This window comes from Anolis carolinensis, chromosome 6 (assembly GCF_035594765.1).
Source record: "Anolis carolinensis isolate JA03-04 chromosome 6, rAnoCar3.1.pri, whole genome shotgun sequence".
NCBI lineage: Eukaryota > Metazoa > Chordata > Lepidosauria > Squamata > Dactyloidae > Anolis > Anolis carolinensis.
The window spans coordinates 18,936,651-18,949,815 of record NC_085846.1 but is presented as its reverse complement, the minus strand read 5'-3'; the positions used below and the strand labels follow the sequence as shown (position 1 = coordinate 18,949,815).

Sequence of the window (13,165 nt, the reverse complement as noted above, 5' to 3'; positions counted from 1 at the left end):
ATTAGGTATAAACATGAATTTCTTTCACATATTTTCCTCATTAGTTTTCAGGGTAAATGACATTCACAAGTGACTTACCAGAGCAGCCTTCTGCTTCATTCAGACAAGATTTATGGACATAGCCTTATTAGTCTCTTTCAGACTTTAAAGAGCCCAAAGGTTTTGTGGACTTTGGTGGGTCTATCAGATGGTCTGGAATCCACAAAGCATATTATCTAAATTTATTTTTCTAAGTAAGTTTCAGGATTGCTTCAATATCCTTTTAGTATTAAGAAGAGTTAGTAAAGTGCATCTGCTTGCATTTTGAAACTAAGAGATCCTCCATCAGCATCACCATCCCCTCCTACTGCCCAGTAATTTCCCTTCTGTAGCTTTTTATCCCTTCACACCACTGGAACTATCAGTTCTTTTCTGCTGATGCAGCAGTTGTTCTTTGAAGAGAATGGCTGCATCCTAGTCAATCTCTCTACTTTGAGCTTTCCACCTTGGGTGACCCTACTAGGGCAGCGTTTAGTGTCTTCAAAAACTCTAGTTTCCTGACAGTATTATCCTCAGCTACTCTGACACACTCAGACATCCTCACACGTATAATGATATATAAAGCGGAAAGAATACAAAACCAGGGTCGTCCATGTCACAATATTTCCAATTTCTATGTATTAATGCGAAAGCCAGAGTGGAGGAAGCTGACAAAAGAAGAAATCAACTCATTTTAGATGTAACGGATATTTCTACAGATAGTATGGACTGATTTTTTTTTAGTCCCAAAGCAAATCATGCCAGAAATCTCCCCAGAAGCCAACAAGACAAAACTGAGACTCTCATAACACGAGACAACATGACTTGGAAAACAGTAAGGGTAACGGTAAAGATTTTCCCCTGACATGAAGTCAAGTCATGTTCAACTCTGCGGGTCGGTGCTCGTCTCTATTTCTAAGCTGAGGAGACACCTTGTCCGTAGACACCTCCAAGGTCATGTGGCTGACATGACTACATGAAGTGCCGTTACTTTCCTGCTGGAGCAGTACCTATTGATCTATTCAAATCTGCATGTTTTTGAACTGCTAGGTTGGCAGAACCTGGAGCTAACAATGGGAGCTCACCCTGCTCCCTGGATTTGAACCACTGACTTTTCCATCAGCAAGTCAGAAGCTCAGCAGTTTAATCCGCTGCGCCACCGGAGGCTCCCTGTAATGCATGATCAAGTTGAAAGCAGTGAAAAAAGAAGCTCACATCACAGGTGGATGGATTCAGTTAAGGAATTCACAACCCTGAGTCTCCTATGTCACTTTGAACACTAGAACATCCAAGTCTCATTCAGTATTGCCAGTGCTCTGTGGTGTTGGGAGTTCTAGTTTGAAATCTTCGAAGGCAGAGGTCTCCTCAGTCTGACAATGGGAGCTGTACCCCACAATCACTTATGCTGATTCCTGAGCAAGTAAGAAGAAGGGTGGTGGTAGTAAAAGTAGCAAGAATACAATAACTAGATTTCTACTTCTCCCAAAACTAGTCACCCTGATATCACACACACATCTATCCCTGTTCAGCCTTTTCTTGCCCTCTGCACCCCTTTTCTTGCCCTCCACACACTTCCATTTCTCTGGGGGGTTACAGATTTACACAAACAGATCAGGTCTCCCTGAGCCCAATTACTGTGCTAATTGCGGCTGCCTGAAGCCAGGTCTCAATTAGAAATGTGATAAACACGCCCCTTGGAGTTCATTAAGAGGCCAGAAATTCTCCTTGAGAGGCATGAGAGGGAAACAGGAGAGACTCTGCAGGGGACTGCGTCAGCCGCCCAGCCCAGGGGAGCCTCTCACCTCACCCAAAGCTCCAGATGGCATCTAGGGCCACCCCGTCCACCCCGCTGGCATTCCCACCCACCAGGCAGGCCTCCCGTGTCTTTTAACAGCTTCACAGCACACAGCAATTCAGTTGATGAAGTCCCAGCCAGCATCCCTAACTAGCTCAATTACGGCATTTATTTTGTCAGGAAAAGCTTTGTCTCTTTCAAAGCACATTAAAAAACACAGCCTTTCTGTAAGAGAAGAAAAAAGTGGGAGAACAGTCAGTGGTTGCTACTTATTGCTCTACAGCAGGACTGGGAAGTTTTACTTTTGGAAGGCCACAACACTCCCAAATCCCCTGTTTGTATAGTTATTTTTCTTGAAGATTATTTGCATCTGTGACAAGCTTTACTGTTATTGTTATATGCCTTGAAGTTAACTTTGATTTATGGCAGCCCCATACTAGCGTTTTCTTCACAAGGTTTCTTCAGTGGAGGTTTGCCATTTTCTTCCTCCAGGAAATAATATTGTGACTTGCTCAAGGTTACCCAGTCAGACTATATAGCTGAGCAGGGATTCAAACACTGGTCTTCCAGAGTCCTAGATCCACATGGAAGCCACTATATTGCAATGGTTATCTTCATGAGAAAGAGGCCTACTTCCAGGATCAAGTAATAGAACATGTAACCTTAATCCCACATTAATAACAAAGTGGAAAACTAATTTATTGGGGCACAATTTCCCAACTTGGCTTTATACTTCAAGAGAAGAACCGCTGGTTTCTACTTCTATGCGATTGGAACAGTCCTGTTTTTTGGATATATGTTATTGTAATATATACATTGAGTTTATTTGGTTATTTTCATATTACTACAAGCAGTGGATTTTGGTCTCCACATTTTTTTTATCATGTCAGAAGTGACTTGAGAACAAACTGCAAGTCGCTTCTGGTGTGAGAGAATTGGCTGTCTACAGAAACGTTGCCCAGGGGACGGCTGGAAGTGTTACCATCCTGCTAGCAGGCTTCTCTCATGTCCCCGCAAGCTAAAGCTGACAGGCAGGAGCTCACCCTGTCTCATGGATTCGAACCGGCAACCTTCAGGTCAGCAACCCAACCTTAAGGCCAGCAGTCCAGTCGGCACAAGGGTTTAACCCATTGTGCCACTGCAGCTCCTATGGCTGTCTTCGATTAAATCAGTTGGCTGGTCCATCTAACTCAGGTCCATCCACTCCAGCATCTCCTACTGGTGACAATGGGAGCTGCAGTCCAGTAGCTATGGTGAGCACGGGGCTGGGGGAAGCATGTCTGCTGTCTGCAGAGTTTATGAAATAGTAGTGCAATAAGGTAATTTTTCCAAACTGTGCTGAGAATAGATATCTGTTTTATATCAGGTCAGATTATTGGTCCATCTAGCTCAGGATTATCTGCACTACCATCTCCTACTAGTTATGATGGGAACTGTAGTTTAATACCTAGGGTGAGCACTGGACTGGAAAAACATGGCTGTCTGCAGGGTTTAGAAAGTTATAGTGCAATAAGGTACGTTTTCCAAGCTTTCCGGATGAAAAGAGGTACCTAATTTATATTAGGTCAGATGATTGATTTGTCTAGCTCATGACTGTCCGCATCAGCACTCTCCACTGGCAACAATGGGAATTCTAGTTCAGCACTTGGAAGGGGGAAATAGTCACTAGTAGTGGTTCTAGACAACTTCCAAGGCCTCCCTGAGAATACCAGGAGAATGATGGCCAAGCATGGCTTTTGATTTCACACCTCACTCAGAGGAGACTGGGGGGTCTGAAATACAAGAACCTGGGCTCATAGGGCTAAGAAACAGCATCCACAAGAAAAGTGAGGAGTCTTTGGCTTCCAACTGCCACCAGATCATGTCTGGTAAAGTATTATGCAAGCTGCAGCCCCAAACATTTAGAGGTCCAATGGTTCTCCATCCCGGCAGCCTTACAAGGTGAAAGTGGGCAACAGTTATCTTAAACAAATCCCCATCTGGTGCTTCGTCAAACAGACCTGCTGGTGTGTTATCCACCCAAACTTTTACTGGTTTCCAGAAACTTCACCTGACAGGATGACAGCGCCAAGGACAATGGGGAAGCGTTGTCAGCAAATAAAGCCCAACTGCGCATACTGCTGACAGCAGAGATTGTGGACCCTAAGCACCAGCTGCACAGTAGCAAACGTCTCCAAAATGCAGCCAAACCCTTTAAAGAACTTTGTGCACCAAACTCCATGGAGAGGATTTTTTCAATCATGCAGGAAAATATGTTGGATGCCAGCTGAAAGGTAAGCAATGTCTGCTTTCTTCCTATCGTCACTCTACTCGCCAGAGGGATAGAAAGGAAATGGTCTTTTCCGGGTCTTGAGAAGAGGGCATCGAAGACCAAGAGGCTGAAGACCCACGAAGGAGTCCGAAGCACAAGACAAGTTTATGAAATACTTAGTTCCGTACATTGTAAAAGGATAAGTGGAAATACTTGCAAGCTTAGAAGGGTAATTGTTGGAGCAATGAAGACTCTTTAACTATGCTACAAAATATGGATTTTGGTGCAAAAATCAGCTCACTAAGAACCCCTACTTTTTTCAAAGCAAATTTCTAGTCCCTAGGACTGTGAATGTGTTATATAGCAGGTGGAGCAACTTCAACCTACAAATGTTGATGGACTATTATCACCATTATTCATCACTATTAGCCAGGTCAGAAGGGGAAACACAGCACCAAAGTTTCTTCTATTTCTATAGAAAGTGTAGGTTCAATGGGACAGTGAGAAGCAAATCCACAAATTCTCAGAGTAAAGTGGCAAAAGGCAAGAGCTAAATCCATCCTGAAAGAACTTAATGTTTTTTTTCTGCCATGGTGCCATTTATTACATTGATACATTCCTCTCTGTGTAGAACAACCCTCAACTTAGCCATAATATTGACCTCCAAATCTGCTCTCAGTGTAAACACGAGGCCAACTTATACATAAACATATATCTTAGATTTACAAAAATCAGAGTTGGAAAAAATTAGTTGTGATCACTCCATCTCCCAGTGGCTTTGCTGGCTGAGGGATTCTGAGAGCTGTAATCCAAGCTGTACATTTCCCAAACTTCCCACAATCCAGGGTCATACTGCTCAATTCCTGGCAGGATGAAGATCTGCCAATCTGCCCACACTCGTCCAGAACCCTCACTTGTGGGTCAACTCTTGTTTTGGCTTTCCGTCACACACTTTTGCCACACATCAGAAAGGACAGGGCACACAGGACTTCTACAACCTCAAAGGGGTGGAGGACAGAAGCCGCATTTCCCACTGCTCTTCTGTCTTCCGGCATAGAGAGAAAGCAGCTGACCAGAGGTCTTCAATGGCATTCTTGTTTTCTTCAATCAGAAAGAAAGAGAGAGGGAGAGAAGCTGTTCACGCCTGCCTTTCCTGTTCTCAGTTTTCTGCCTTGGCTGTTTGCAGAGCTGTCACACAAGCACAATCTCGGCCTTGCCGTCCTCTCCTGGGACGTGTTGTGGATCAGATATCTGACCCGGAAGCATCCGGATGGTGTAATATTAAACAGTCATGATTTCATGCTCCGAGCCAGAAATCTCAGGCAAGAAAGGGAAAATACCCCATATAGAGCCAGCAGTTTGGGATCACTTCTGGGATCTCAGACCCACCGAGAGGAGTCTGCCTCACATCTCATACATCACTGTATCATACATCAGCCTCAAATTGAGATAAGGACCAAACTTCTATCATTCTCATTTAAATATAGCACATATCACTGTATGCAGTAATATTTTTTCAGATCTGTTTTCCAAGAGGCAACCTCAAAGGGGTGGAGGACAAGCCACATTTCCCACTGCTCTTCTGTCTTCTGGCATAGAGACATTACATATCTGTTGCAGTGGTAATTCCCAGGTTAGTGGGGTGGTAAATCTATTTGGGGGTTTTGGTCTGAACAGTAAAGGAGCTAACCGAGGTGCTGAACACTTTCTCCAAAATAGGTTTCATATTCTTGGATAGGTCTTCTAAGATTAGTTTGTTCTGGGTTTCAGTCCAAATCACCACTTTAGACATCCATGGTGGGGACAAGTAATCACTTGTAATTTTGGTCATTGGTTTGTTGAACCTTTTACTGATGGAGCTACAATAAAATAGTTTATTTTTACTTTTAGTGTGTTTTAACAGGTTTTTGGTATTTTAGCATGATATTCTGATTGTAAAATTAACTAGGTTGTGTTATATAGTTGAATGTGTCTATTTTGATGTATTGTCTCTACAGTTTTCTTTCCGGCAATTGAATGTTTGCCTTATATGTTGGAAACTGCCCTAAGTCCCTTCAAGGAGACAGAGCAGTATACAAATAAAGTTTGTTGTTGTTGTTGTTATTATTAATCACATTTTGAAAAAAGTTATTTTGCTGTTTGCTTCAAGAAACTTCTGACTTACAGAAACCCTATCACAGGGTTTTATTTGCAAAATAAGTGACTTGAAGGTTGGGTTGCTGACCTGAAAGCTGCCAGGTTCGAATCCCACCCGGGGAAAGTGTGGATGAGCTCCCTCTATCAGCTCCAGCTCCATGCGGGGACATGACAGAAGCCTCCCACAAGGATGGTAAAAACATCAAAACATCCGGGCGTCTCCTGGGCAACGTCCTTGCAGACGGCCAATTCTCTCACTCCAGAATCGACTCAAGTTGGTCCTGACACAAAACAAAATGCACACTGGGAGATTACTTTTGGCTTTCTCTGTGGCTGAGAGAGCATGACCTGCCCAAGGTCATCCAATGGGTTTGCATAGCCAAGCAAGGATTCAAGCCTTGGTCTTTCAGTGTCTTCGTCCAACTCAAATCAAACCACTACATCAGCTCTCTTGGATTACAACTCTTAAGAGTCTTCCAGCCAGAATGCTGCCTGAAGGATTCTGGGACTTGTAGTCCAAGAGAACAACTCGGATAGGTGCACAAATGCAAATCTATGTTTCTTTATTTAAACATCCAAGACCTCACCAATTGCATGGAGTTCAGTCCAGCTTTTTGTCACTTCCATGATCAGCTGCTAAAATGTAAGCCACTTACAGCCGGAGTTGCTATTTCAGGATATCTAGGACAAGATCTGCCCCCCTTCCTAGGGGCAGGGGTGTGTCCCATGATGTTAGCCCCCCTGACTAGAGGCACTAGGGAGGGAGGAGAAAAGAGGGTGAGAAGAAAGAGCTGAGCCTATAATAGGATCACATCATTAGCCGTCTGGAAGGAGCTAAATAAAAAACAGTTACAGGATGAATAGAAAGTGGGAGGACGCCCCAAGGGAGGAAAGGGGAGGAAAGGTGCTTCATACAGAGCATTGAAAGGCCAGATGAGGGCAGAACATGTTCCCCTCTTGATGCTCCTCCGTGTGGAACTACAGAGCCAAAGCAAGAGTATATGGTGGCCTCCTGATCACAGATGATCAACCCAAGAGTATTTTTCTTCCTTGGTAATGACCACAAGATGCAGCAGAGGCTGAGATGGTATTAAAAAGAATAGATCAGGGAATAAAATCAATGCCTTATCCATTGCATTCAGGTACAATAATGAACCTTCTATATTCAGAAGAAGTCTATTATAGATTGTCAGATGGGAGGCAATGCCTATCATTCTCCAGCATGACCTATTTCACAGGCTTCTCGGGATCATTTGGCCTATCAGAAACACAATGATGGACGTATTTAACACATTTCAGAACTGCTCTTTTGAGCTCCAGAGGCTTTGCTGCTATCAGTGATAAGACTTCCTCTCTGGTGACAATCTCCTCCCCCCCCCCCGACCCCCCCAGAACAGTCCTTTCTCCAACACATTCCCTGGAATCAGATTTTACCAGACACCAAGTTAAGTCAGTCTTATTCTCTTGAGCCTTGAAGTGCAATTAATATTGATCTTCTCTTAGCTACTGTTGACCTATTTTTTATTCATTTTCAGGCTGTGATTATTTAATTTCATCAGGCAGAGCTCTCATCACTTTCACCGTATTTTGGAGATTTTATACTATTTAAATATATATACAGTAGGACCTTCTACAATAGTGTTGAAGGCACAGGATCCCTGCAAAAAAGGAAAAAATGAAAATAAAAACACACTATATTTTTCAGGTTGCTGTGAGTTTCCAGGCTGTATGGACATATTCCAGAAGCATTCTCTCCTGATGTTTTGCCCACATCTATGGCAGGCATCCTCAGAGGCTGTAAAGTGTGTTGGAAACTAGGCAAGTGGGGTTTATATATCTATGGAATGTCCAGGGTGGGAGGAAGAATTCTTGTCTGCCTGAGGCAAGTATGAATGTTGCAGCTTGATTAGCATTGACAAGCATGTGGACAATTTCAACAGAAAAGCAGAAACCATGAAAATGAACAAAATCTGACTACCAGTATTTAAAAAACTCTAAAATCAGGACAGTAAGTAAAGAACAACACTAAAAAATAGGGAAATTCCAGACAGGAAATAATCAGAGCCAGCTAATACCGCCCAACAAAGGATTCCCCCAGGCAGGAAGCAGTCAGGCTTTGAAGCTGCAAGGCCACTCAATGCTAATCAAGCTGGCCAATTGCAACATGCACACTTGCCTCAAGACAAGAGTTCTTTCTCCCACCCTGGACATTCCACAGATATATAAATTCCCCCTTGCCTAGTTTCCAACAGACCTCACAATCTCTGAGGATGCTTGCCATAGATGTGGGCAAAATGTCAGGAGAGAATGCTTCTGGCCATAAATCCTGGAAAACTCACAGCAAGCCAGTGATTCCGACCATGAAAACCTTCGACTATATAACTAAAGGGAACATTTCTCCCTAGGAATCTTGAGGTCCTCCAACACAATTCTATGGCCAATTTCTGATGGAGGTTAATCATACAGTTGCACTGGAGTATCTAGAGATTCTTAGATGTTAATCAAATCCGCAATGGTATGTATATGTATGTAAATACAGATAGATAGAGATAGAGATAGATAGATAGATGCCATGAAAAATAATGAAAGGCAAGATGAATAGCTTTTAATTTCAATAGCTGTTGAAATCTATATGGTTTCCATCCCAAGGTCCTGGCTGAATTTCAGCCCCTCTGTGTCAGTTTTCACATCTGTATAGGTAAAGGTATAGGTTTTCCCCTGACATTAAGTGTAGTCGTGTCTGACTCTGGGGGTTGGTGCTCATTTCCATTTCTAAACCAAAGAGCCAGTGTTGTCTGTAAACACCTCCGAAATTATGTGTCTGGCATGATTGCATGGAGCGCCGTTACCTTCCCCCCGACAGAGCAGTACCTCTCGATCTACTCACATTTGCATGATTTCGAACTGCTAGGTTGGCAGAAGCTGGTGCTAACAGTGGGAGCTCATCCTGCTCCCCGGATTCTAATCGCTGACCTTTCAGTCAGCAAGTTCAGCAGCTCAGCAGTTTAATCCGCTGCGCCACCGGGGGCTCCATCTGTATAAGGAGAGCAAAAACATAGTTTCTCTCATTTGAGCAATATGCATTGTGATACAAGACACTGAGAACGCCTGGACAGAAGCAGTCAATCACAGTTCACAGAATGCTATAGGGAGGCTTATGGGAGGACAAATATATGTAAACAAGGCCAGTAACGGTTAGAAATGAGACTGGGCCAGTAAGGAAGAAAGAAGAGGAGGACATAAATAGAAGGGGTTTTGGAGCTGAGAGGGTGAAAAGCTTTTAGGGCAAAGTGTTCTATGTTCAAAGCCAAATTGTTACAATGTACCGTGTAAGGAAACTGCATAATCCTAGATTTTTATTTTTACCCGGTACGATATGTCTTTACTGTTTTTATTTTCTGCTCCTCTGTGTGGATGTGTTAAATTGAAAATTAACATGGACGACGGCGCACAGATTAATATAAATCAACACAGCTACTTGTCCAGGAACAGTGGTCACCTTGAGGCCCAGGTATCTAAGCCTGGGTAGAAGACCAAGATGAGTGACTGGAGGCCCTGAACAAGGGACCTATCACATGCGACAAGAAAGAAAGCTAAGAGCTCAGTTTAAAGGACTCAGAGCTGGAGTAGTCTGGGATTTTGAAGGTGTTGCTTCACTCACACTATTTCAATGGCATCCTCAAACCCAAAAGAAGGAAAGAGTCCAGCCTGACTTTTAGTTACATGAGGGCAGAAGCTCAGCCCAGTGTCCTTGTTCTACCTCTTAGCCACCCATATGTCCGCAAGGTCAAGAAATCCGGAACAGCTCACATTACTCAAGCAGCTGCCTCCCTTCCAACTGAGTGAGGATACCGTGGCCAGTTCCCCCAATGCAATGCGAAACGTCCCAAATTCCCATCTGCACCACAAAACTTCACTTTCTGTTGAATTCACTCCAATAGCCATGCCATACTGGCTGTTAGAAATTGTGGGAGTTGAAGTCCAAAACACCTGGAGGGCCCAAGTTTGTCCATGCCTGTTGTACGAAATATACTTGTATTCACACTCCTAACTCCACTCAGCCACAGAGGCTATTTTGTGAACCAAGGCAAGACACTGTTCCAGCCCAAGCTACAATAATAAAATGGGGAATGTGGATAGCAAGTGCTTTTTTGGAGAAAGCATGTGATAAATAGGGTAAGAGAAACAAACATACTATGCAAGTACAATATTTGGATGTACTTGCAAAAAAAATTCAGAACTGCACATATTACAACAATAACAGGCATCTAGACTTTACAGCTGGGAAGATAAACCCAAAACACAGGTGTACAATCTCCAGTGAAGCCAGAAAAGAGGACTTAGAGATGCTGAGTAAGACTGTCAGGAAAAATGACTTAAGCGCTCCACGCAGCATCTTGTTAATGCACGTAGACTAATTCCAATACGTAGCAGAAGAGGTCAGATAACACAAGCAAACAAAGTTGCTTTCCCTACATTTATTTACAGTAGGCCCTGCATTTTTGCTGGAATCAGAAGCGCAAAATTACAAACAATAACCCAAGCGTTTTACCTGGGAGAACACCTCTCTAAGGATCTCTAGGTCCTCCAGAGTGACTCAGTAATCAAAACATATTAATCAAACTCATGAATTTGAGCACCCCTTACCTGAAATGTTTGGGACCAGAAGTGTTTTGGATTTTGGAATATCTGCATTTGCACATAATGAGATACGAAAGAAAAGAGACCTAAGTCTAAACACAACATTCATTTATGCTTCATATACACCTTATACACATTGCCTAAGGGTAATTTTATGCAGTTTTAAAAATAATCTTGAGCACAAAACAAAGTCTGTGTATACTGAACCATCAGAAAGCAAAAATATTGCTATCTCAGTCATCCATGTGGATAAGTCCGAACGTATCTCTTCCTATGAGCCAGGAAGATCCCTAAGGTCATCTGGTGAGGCCCTGCTCTCGGTCCCGCCTGCCTCCTGGTGGGAATGAGGGACAGGGCCTTCTCGGTGGTGGCTCCCCAGGTGTGGAACACCCTCCCCAAAGATATACGGCAAGCCCCAACACTTTTGAGTTTTAGAAAAGCCTTAAAAACATGGCTATGTGGTCAGACTTTTAACGAATAAATGACAAAGACGACCCAGACTGATGTATGGATAAAGCACGAGGATATTGGATGAACGGATTTTAACCATATGTTTTATATTTTATACTGTATTTAACTATTTGTAATAGATTTTATATGCTGTTTGTTTTAATGATGTGTCGGCATTGAATTGTTGCCAATTGTACGCCGCCCTGAGTCCCTTCGGGTGAGATAGAAATATTGGAAATAAATAAATAAATAATTTTGGAGAATTGTGGATTTCTGGGTAAGAGATGCTCAACCTATAATTAAATCCATAAATGTGGAATACTAAGTTACTTAATACAACCCCCCCCCCCCTTACACACTTAACCAAAGGTACTTCATGGCTTTATGCCAACAAGTATGCAGGTTACCAAAAACATTGACATGCAAAAATATATAAAACCTTTATCGGAAAATAGAAATGAAGCATAGCCATGCAGACTGAACTCTTGCCTTTTACATAACTGTTAACATAAACCAAGTGGAAGGAAGAGTTTAGAGCAGTGGTTCTCGATCTGTGGGTCCCCAGATGTTTTGGCCTTCAACTCCCAGAAATCCTAACAGCTGGTAAACTGGGCTGGGATCTCTGGGAGTTGTAGGCCAAAACACCTGGGGACTCACAGATTGAGAACCACTGGTTTAGAGGAACTCTGTCAGTTCAACACTAGGTAGAATCAGGGATGCTGTTCCTGGGAGACAAAATGAGAGCCTTACTCCCCAATTTCTAGTACTGCAGAGTACAACATGACCACCATTAACATCTAGAACTCATATCTGCTCTAGAAATTTCTAGATTCACTCCCAACCCACTTTTTGAGCTCTAAGTCACAGCACAATGCTAGAAATCTTGTGCTTTGTTCTTACATGCTGGAAAGTTGTTTCTGACTCTAAAGGGGATGACTTTCATTTGACTTCCTTTCCCCTTCATTTGGCTCTCCTTTCAAAAATCACACTCTGGTTGGAATTATCTTTCAGTTGCTGATGGCTTAGTCAAATTCAGATCAGTATGTCAAACACCTACCTAACATCCTGGAAAAAAATTGAAATCCATTACTTTTGCCTTTGTTGGTCTCTCTTGACCGTTCAACTCAATAAAGACTCTGGATGTCTGATGCAAAGGCTTGATCGCATGGCACCATGAGATACAAAAGCCCATTACTACAGTTCTTGAAAGCAAACTGAGGCCAAAAGAACCAATATGGGTTTCCAAGAGGAAGGAGACAAGGCCCCTGGTTTGTGGTGGATGATGTTTGTATCTCTCACCTCAGGGAGCATCCCAGCCACTTGTGTCTTTCAGAATACTTGGGGGGAAGGCATTAAACATTAAAAATAAGCAGTTCCCTGGGCAGGTCTTTCTAATCCTCTGCACCATGACTCCATGAAAGGTCTCTACCTCCAGTTCTTAATGGAGAGCCGGGAGAATAGAAATGATTCTGACACATTCTCGCTTTGTGCCTGGATTAGCCAGGATCAAGGGCGCTTAACCCCAGGGAACTGGAAAGGCAATTCACAGCAGGATTCCTGGGTTCTGTGAGGAGAGAAAATCAAGCACGCCTGAAGCAGAGCAAAAGCTCCCATGGATGCTCCAGATCTGCTGTATACTTAACTCAGACCATTTTCCAATGAGATAATTTTAGACCTGGAAGTGGCACTGAGGTATAATGGGCAGAGTGCTGGACCAGGACACGGGAAAGCCAAATCTCCACTGGGCTACAAAATTCACAAGAAAAACGCAAGCCAAGCATTCTATCTCGGTCTGATCTCCTTCACAGGCTTGTTGTGAATATAAAGTAGGGAGAATAGAGTCATATGCAGAAAGGCAAGATACAAATGCACTT

General features: G+C 43.1%; 1 protein-coding gene across 1 annotated transcript in view; it reads right to left on the bottom strand.

Moving 5' to 3' along the window:
* Positions 1 to 13,165, bottom strand: part of paqr4 (progestin and adipoQ receptor family member 4) — a 29,641-nt gene that overhangs the window by 5,802 nt on the left and 10,674 nt on the right. The gene's annotated exons all lie outside the window — the stretch shown is intronic.